This window comes from Falco naumanni, chromosome 1, assembly GCF_017639655.2.
Source record: "Falco naumanni isolate bFalNau1 chromosome 1, bFalNau1.pat, whole genome shotgun sequence".
Taxonomy (NCBI): Eukaryota; Metazoa; Chordata; class Aves; order Falconiformes; family Falconidae; genus Falco; species Falco naumanni.
Genome location: NC_054054.1, coordinates 118,901,236 through 118,909,189, shown reverse-complemented (window position 1 = coordinate 118,909,189; position 7,954 = coordinate 118,901,236).

The window sequence follows — 7,954 nt, the reverse complement described above, 5'->3', positions numbered from 1 at the left end:
CCCCAGGCAGCTGGGGAAGCCTCAATAAAGCCCTTCTCTATCCCATGTCCCGTGTCCTGCTCCCTTGAAACACCCCACAGTCTGCAGCAGAAGAGAGGTGGGTGCTGGAGGGGTGGTGGGACCCGCTGGTGTGAGGGAAGCCGTGGCAGCGGAGGGGGTGGGTTATAGCCGAGCACATCCATCAAGACGGTGCGAGGAGCAGCACTGCGCTCCCCTTCATACACAGGAGAGGCTGACGTGGCTTGTGCACCCCCACTCAGCACTGCAAAGGGTCCACAAGCAGCTGAGCCCTGCAGCCGCCAGCAGTCCAGGGCTTTATTTAAAGACCCGTCATTTTCTGTACCAGAAGAGCATCACTGGAATAGGATCAATTAACTCTCTTGAAAACCCTGTGGCAAAGCACAGCCAGAGGAGCTGGTGAAAGTGCACGGGAGCTGTGCCAGGCTGTGCTGAGCACCCCTGCAGTTCCCAGCTCTGTACCCTGACAGCACCAAGCACCTGTGAAGATCAGATTTCTATAAATTACCATTACAAAGGGTATAAGTCTGTCTGCACAGATTTCCCTCCTTGTGAATCCCAGTGGCAGAGCTCCCCAGGACCGCCACGCGTTCCAGGAGGCTATTTCTGTCCAGGACACTGGCTCTTCCCAGGGGTCTGCTCCAGGGCCCAGGTCCCAACACAGCCCTCCTCCGCACTGCGCTGCCCTCCACCCGCCCCCAGCACTTGGCCTTCCTTCCCAGGAAGCTTTTGGCTGTAAAACGTTTGTTTTCCCCTGCTGAGTGTTATTATAACCAGGTCTTCCTGTCCCCACACAGAGGGTCATAAATCAGCCACTGCCTCCTATCAATAACCATTATATTTAGTCTAGGCGCGCTCACCCGTAAGTCACAAAGAGCGAGTGTATAAACAGCTCCATTACTTACATCTGTATTTATCTCCCCTGCTCAATCCTTCCCAGCCAGGGAGAACATTGAATCAGTCATGCAGACATGGCCAAAACCTTATCTTCCTCCTGCCCCCATCCCCCTCTGCTTGGAGGGCCGCAGGATCTGGCTCTGATGGGTCCCCACACACCAAAGGGTTCAACCCCCTCTCCCGGACACAGTTACCACCTTGCCTTAGGGATGGAGCTGTTGTCCCACCACCTCTGCACTGCCCAAGGACGGGGGTCCCTGTGCTGCCATGGCTGGAGGCGCAATGTCCCCTGTCCCTTTGTGCATCAAAGAGGAGACACCCACCAACCCTGCTCCTGTTCTTGTCCCCCCCAGACCTGGTTTCCCATCACACCTGGCTGTACCCACGTATCTCAGCCCGAGATGCTGCAGGGCATCACAGCGCCAGCACTGGGGCCGCACCACAGGAAGCCCCACGGAATCGGTGCTCATTTTTCAAGCCCAGGTTTTTCCCTTCATACAGGGCTGAATTCCCAGAAAGGACAGGAGTTGCTCCCAAGTTCATCTTTTTATAGCATTCACAAGAAAATAAAAATAACTAGCTCACAGATGTCCAAACCAGCCAGCAAATCTCAATCCATGCATCATGCCCCTGCAAGGGGCTTGAAACCCCCCAGAAAGAGGGAGACTTTGCTTTGGGCCCTGAAGGGTGGGGGGGAAGGAACTAGGCTGGTACCCATGTATTTCATCTCACCGAAGGACCCAAGAGGAGAAGGAACCTCCCAGGGCTGTACTGGGGCTGCTGCTGCTCTTGCTACCGATGCCCACAGTGTGACCCAGCACACAGTGCCTGGCCCCAGGGGACACACAGGGAGCAAGGCCAGGCGGAGAGGGGCTGGCTGTGCCCCAGGCTCCTCACCCAGCCCCAGGGAGGCTCCTGGTGCCGCCCCCCCCCCCCCCCCCCCCGAGCTGGCCGTGGGAAAAGCTGGGGCCACAGACCTCTCAATCCCCCAGTGCCAAGCTGTCCCCCAGCTGGGGGATGACTGAGCAGCAAAGCTGGGTCTCTGGGGACACACTTCTCACAGCCATGTTGGAGCCTTTGGCAGCAGCGTGGCCACCGTGAAACAGCCAAAGAAGAGGGTGATGACTGACAGGTAGCTCTGACTCTGGGTGACGGCACTTGGGCTGAATCCTGCAATCTCACCTGGCGAAAGCAAGCTCACAGCAACTTACCAGGAGAAAAGTGCTAAACTACCGTGGATTTTGTAAACTCGGTTTGTTTCCCAAGTATGCTGGCATTGCATGGGAAAGGAGGCTCAAAACAGCATCAGCAGCTTAGAGCTGTGACTATCAGCCAGATGAGAAAAGGGAACAGGTCACCTCTTCAAAGCATCTCATCAAAACCATACCCACTGCAGCAACCCCGCTGCTCCCTCTCGGCTCGGCTTTGCCGCAGGTCGCTGCTCAGTTCGCAGCTTTGGGTCTTTCCAAGGAGCCTTGACCTTGCCAGAACACCAGCACAGCAGGTGCCGTGGGATGCAGGCACTCTCACCCCACTGCAAGGCTCACATCCAGCCCAGCAAATAATAAAAAAAAGAAACAATGGGAAAAGAGGGGGGGTGTTGCAAATCGCAGGGTCAGGGGTGCAGGCGGTGGGGCACCAGGGCAGCTTTGCAAACAAGATGCTGACTGCTGCAGGTACGACACGGCTGGAGCATCCCACGGCCCCTGCCACCCGTATCCGACAGTGGCAGCCTGGATGCTGGGAGAAAGCGCCAAGGACAAATAACTGTGTGTAAGAACAAACTAACACCTATGCAACAGCCTCCCTGTGGTGCCTCCTGCCCTAAATTACACAGGGGCCATGTCCTGCACCACCCCAGGGGACACCCAGCCCTGGGCATTCTCCTAAGTACACCAGCCATGCATCCACCACTGTATGCCATGGAAGCAAGGGCAAGGCAAGAGGGCCAAATGAGAAGGCAGCAATGTGATAATGAAGCAAAGCCTTTGCCAAAGCTTGGCAGAGCTGCTCCCCCAAAGGAGAGGCTCAGAACTGTCTTTCTGGACAGTTGGAGACACACAAAAGCAGTGCTGTGATGCTGCAGTCGAACATGTAGAATCGATGGGAGCGTGTGTGTGTGGACATGCAAAAAAGCCTGGCAAAGAAAGGACAAGCAATTTTCTTTTAAGCATCACAAGGAGTAATTTTATGTGAACAATAACAATGGTTTGCAGAAGCTTCCAGCACATCCACTAATTATATTTAGTACAACCCCTGCAAAAATTGACTTTACTGACTCTGCCACCCGTCTCCCTCTCAGTGCCGGGTGGGCACTAACAGAGTTGGGAGCAGCACTCCAGAGACACAACAGATCCCTGGGGAGTGACACCCTGAGAGGGTCTGCAAGACAGAGCCTGGGAGGACACCGCTGCCCTCCACCCACAGACATTTTCCAGGGTGCTGCTCATGCTGGGGCTCAGCAGGGTCTGGGCGCCGAATGGGGACAGCTTCAGAGAATGGTACAAAACCAACATGCAAAGAAAGGAGTTTGGAAGCACAGTTCTGCTCTGCACAAAGCTGTCCCCAGCCTCTCCGACAGCCTCCCAAGCCCATGGCTGAGCCCTGCCCTACCTGGCTCTAGACCTGCCCAGCCACCCCCATGATCGCTTTGAAGACGTGCCCTGGGACACCCCTAACGCAGCTCTCCCAGCCCAAAGCATCACTGTGCCCCCTTCTCCTTGGGCATCACCGACACCAGCTCATTTCTAGTCACCCTTCAGCAGCAAAAGCCCAGAGGGTGACAGTGAGCTGGTGGCAGGCTCTGCACAGCACCTGGCCTGGGGGGTCTGCACCTTATTCCTGCCTCCAGCACCCCTGAATCCCCTCTGGCACGGCCCACGGCTCGCGTGACTGCTCTCACCCTCACACAGGAGCAGTAAGGTCCGGGCTTTCCCAGCTCTCTGCGGTGTGACACATCCAACCTGCCCTCCTCATTTATGGATCCTCACCCATCAATTGGTACTTACACATTCTAGGCAACAAAAACGAAGCCTAGGCCAGCTGTTGGGTCATTACACCATTTACAGGATACTACAGAAATAGAGGGGGAAAAAAAGCACCCTCCAGCTCACCTACCATCACCCCTGCTTGTCTGGGGATGGAACCATCATCACCCGCCCACCCACCCCATGCCTCAACCCTTCAAGGGCAAGCATAAGGCTTTGCTGCCAGCACAAAACCACAGTGGGAAGCGATTTTCCCCTAAAAAAAAAAAAAAAAAAAAAATGCAGCATATCAGGCCCAGATGGAAAACACAAGAGCATCACAACCTGCTGCCACTCAGCACCCTCCCAGCTGAGCAGGGACAGGCTCACAGTCTGTTGGCTTGGGAGGTTTTATCTTAAGCTTAGGGAGTTGCAGTGGTGTTCGTTTATTACAAGCAGATTCAACTGGAAGTGGAAAATAAATAGGCTGAACTCAGCTCCCACCAGACCCAACAGTGGGCAGGGAGGCGAGGGGCGCTTGGCTGAAGCATCAGGTTGGTGCGAGCTTTCCAACACGTGGATTCGTCACTGGTGTTGAAGAAGCTGTTTTGATTCATGGTTTTGTTTTGTTTTCAAACGCTTAATCTGCCAAGTTTGCAGTCTAGTATGAGGCAGCAGCCAAGGGGGTGGGGGCTGAAGCTTTTGAGCCTCCCACCCTTGTCTCTCTGCTGGACACAGCTCCCAGCTGCAAACCGCACCAGTAGTGACCCTGGGCGGCTGCAGGGACCCCAGAGCCAGTCCCTGTGCCAGCAGGGTTTGGCAAAACCCTTTTGCTGCCCCAAAATAATGGTCAGTGCCAAGGAAGCCATGAGAGCAAGTAGCACACCCAGACTCTGGCACACCCCTACAGCCCAGGCCATCTCAAGGGGTAAAAAAAAAAAAAAGAAAAATAAAAAGGCAAAACACCTAAATCCCACCCACAAAAAAAAAAAAACCCACAAAACAAAACCAAAAAACACCCCACCACGGAGAAATGGGGCTTTAGCCTCAAAGCACTGAGAAGCGGACACACATCCCCCAGCCTGTCCCCATCTGTGGCAGAGCAGAACGGGAGGTGAGGGGAACACGCTGAACCCCACAGGAACCTTGGGAGAAGCAGAGGGGGGCAGCCCCGGCGCCGGGGGTCAGCCCCAGGTCAGGTCTGTGGTCCCTTCCCAGGTCTCAGCATCACCCGTGGCTCCATACTCAGCTCTTGAGGGGGATGTGAAGTGCTGAGAGTGTGGGGACGGTGCTGGCTGCCACGATCGCTCGCTCTTAATTAATGTCTTGCAAAGACATTCCTTACCATAAAAAGCCAAGGAGCATGCGGAGCCATTCCCCAGCACTAGTGTCGGACACAACTCAGACACTGAGGTCAGCCCGGAGGGAACGAGCAGCTCCCCCCACCCCCAGCCCAAGGAAGGGTGGCCCTGGCCAAAGCTGCTGCTGCTCCTGGAGCAGCTGTGGCCACTGCAGCAGGTGCCCAGCGAGGCTGAGAGACTGTCCACCTCCCCATCGTCATTCCCTGCACAGGGGAGAGGCAGTGTGGGAAGGGTTAGCGCCAGGGCAAGTGGGAGGGTGGATTTAGGAAACTGGGACTGGGTGGCTTTGCTTTCCCTCTAGCTCAGGGGAAATGAGTCTTGGACTCCCACCCAAAAGCCATACACCTGGGAGCAGCAGAAGCTACCTCTGCCCTGCATACTCACCAACTCCAGCTCCTCCTTGCTGCACAGTGGCCACCACGCTAGGCTCTCAGCCCACACCAGCCTCTTGCCCTCCTTCAGATGTGGCCAGGGCATCCCCGGGGTAGAAAACAACCCAGCCAGCTTCTGGTGCTGGTAACGGAGAGACCAGGAGAGACCAGGGTATTTTGCACCCCGTCTCTGACTGCATCTCTCCAACTCTGAGCCAAGCTGGACCAGCTCTTCACCATCCCCAGACCGATACCACTTTCCCAGAGGAACGGGCTGACAGCAAAGCCCAGGAATGCCTCTTTCAGCGTAGGCCATGCAGGGGCACCCAGAGCCTTTGGAGAAGAGAACATGACCCCATCCCAGACCCTGAAGAATCTCATTCATTTCCTTTGGGCTCCGGTTAGCACAAGAGCATCAGCACAGGGAGGGTACCAGCTCCTGCACACTAAAGCTCAGACGCTCCAGAAATGCTGCAGACAAAGCTCCCCTGGCTTTGCCTGCAACTGTTCCAGGTGAATGGCCTCATCCTCAGAGTGGCTGCAATAAAAATATTTTACAGACTCAACCCGAGTGCACCAACAAATTCCACCCACTGTCCTGGAGAAAGGAATTTAGATCAGACTGCTGTGGTGGCAGAAACGGATCCAGAAAGGTGAAAAAATCCATCTCCTTCTGGTGAATGTCTGCACGTGTATCCACCAGGCTCGACACTGTAATGCAAGCCAGCAGTGCTTTGCTTATGCTTAAAAACACTCTGTCCAGTGCCTGCCAGCCTTCAGAGACTCTTGGAGCTGGCAGAGGGACAGCCAGCCAACACTGACGTCTCAGGTTTCCTCAAGCCTTTGAGGTTTGAAAGCAGGAGAGAAGGTCCCTACAGGAGGGTTCTCCGGTCAGTGCTGTAGCCTGCGTGGCCAGACACATGAAAAACAGCCAGGCAGGCGTGATCAAGACTTGAACCCACAAGCCTGTCCAACCTGCTGCGTTTCAGGCATTTGCCACACTGCTGAGAGCAGGTGGTGTTTCAGAGCATGCTCAGGTCCAGGCTGAGGAGAAAGGTCATGGGTTCAGAATAACCAGGAGCTACCTGAAAAAAAGCTGTCTGTGGAGACAGCAGCCCAAGCAAGCGGCTGGGTCTGCCACAGCAGGACCTGCTTTTGCATCCAGGCTCTAACATCCAGCTCCCGTGTGACATGGGGCAAGACAGGTTGTCACCTCTCTGCCCTTTGCTACTCTGTCTCTCTTATCCACTGGCATTGTAACTGCCGGGGGCAGACCTTGCCCTGGATGTGCAACCCTGACTGCCCCAGGGAAACAGCCCATCTCACAGCTGTGACACTGCACAAAGCAGCCTCCCCTGCTAGGACAAGGCAGGGTTGGTGGACACACAACAGCAGAAGGGTTAGAACACAGCTCTCCATCCTTCTGCCGTTCCTTCTCACCCTCCTTTTCGTGCCAAGCTCTGCTGGGAGGTGCAGAGGGCCAGGCAGAGGTGCACACAGCTCTTCCACTGCTGGGCTAATCAGACACCAGCGTACATTCACTCCTGTAAACACAGGCTCAGGTGAATAACGGATTTGTTCCGGATTGCAACGTAGCAGCTACCACGAGCACTCCTAGCTCTAAATCCTGTATTTCAAGTGCTACCATGGGCAAATAATGCAGAAGATCCCACAACAGAGCAAGCAGCAGGAATAAGTGAGGTGGGAGCAGGAGGTGCCTTGCTAGAGACCACAGAAACAACATACGAGCGCCAAAGCTCTGAAAGGTGTTGCTGTGAAGATGGCAGAGTCCTGCTCCTGCAAAGCCTGCCGGCATCACCCCAAGGCATGTGGGAGAGCAGCACTTGTTTCTCATGCAATGCCCATGGGTTAAGTGAAGGGAACGGACTTGGCTTGCAGGAAAGAGATGCAAGACAAGACAGGAGACAAAGAAAAACAGGGAAGGAAGAAGGTGCTCTGCAGAAATCAGCATGGGAACACTTCTACACATGCTCTGCCCCAGGTCAATGAGGAACAGCACCTAGTGAGGATGCCACCCGATTCTCACTGCTCTTGTCGTGACTCCAGCCTGCCATCACCCTGTCTGCCATTGCCTCATGCAGGCCAGAGAACTGCTACTAGGATAGCTGGTGAAATTTTGGGGTAAAACATCGCCAGTACACAACTAGACTGCAGATCTGCCAGGCACCACCACATCACAGAACCTGCATCTCACCCTATCATTGAACTAAAGAACAGTTACAAGTAACTCTGTGTGACAATCCTTTGGGATCCTACAGGACTGAGATTCCCAAAACCCATCAGGGAAGCAGGCACCACCATTTGGAACCGACAGCCTCCT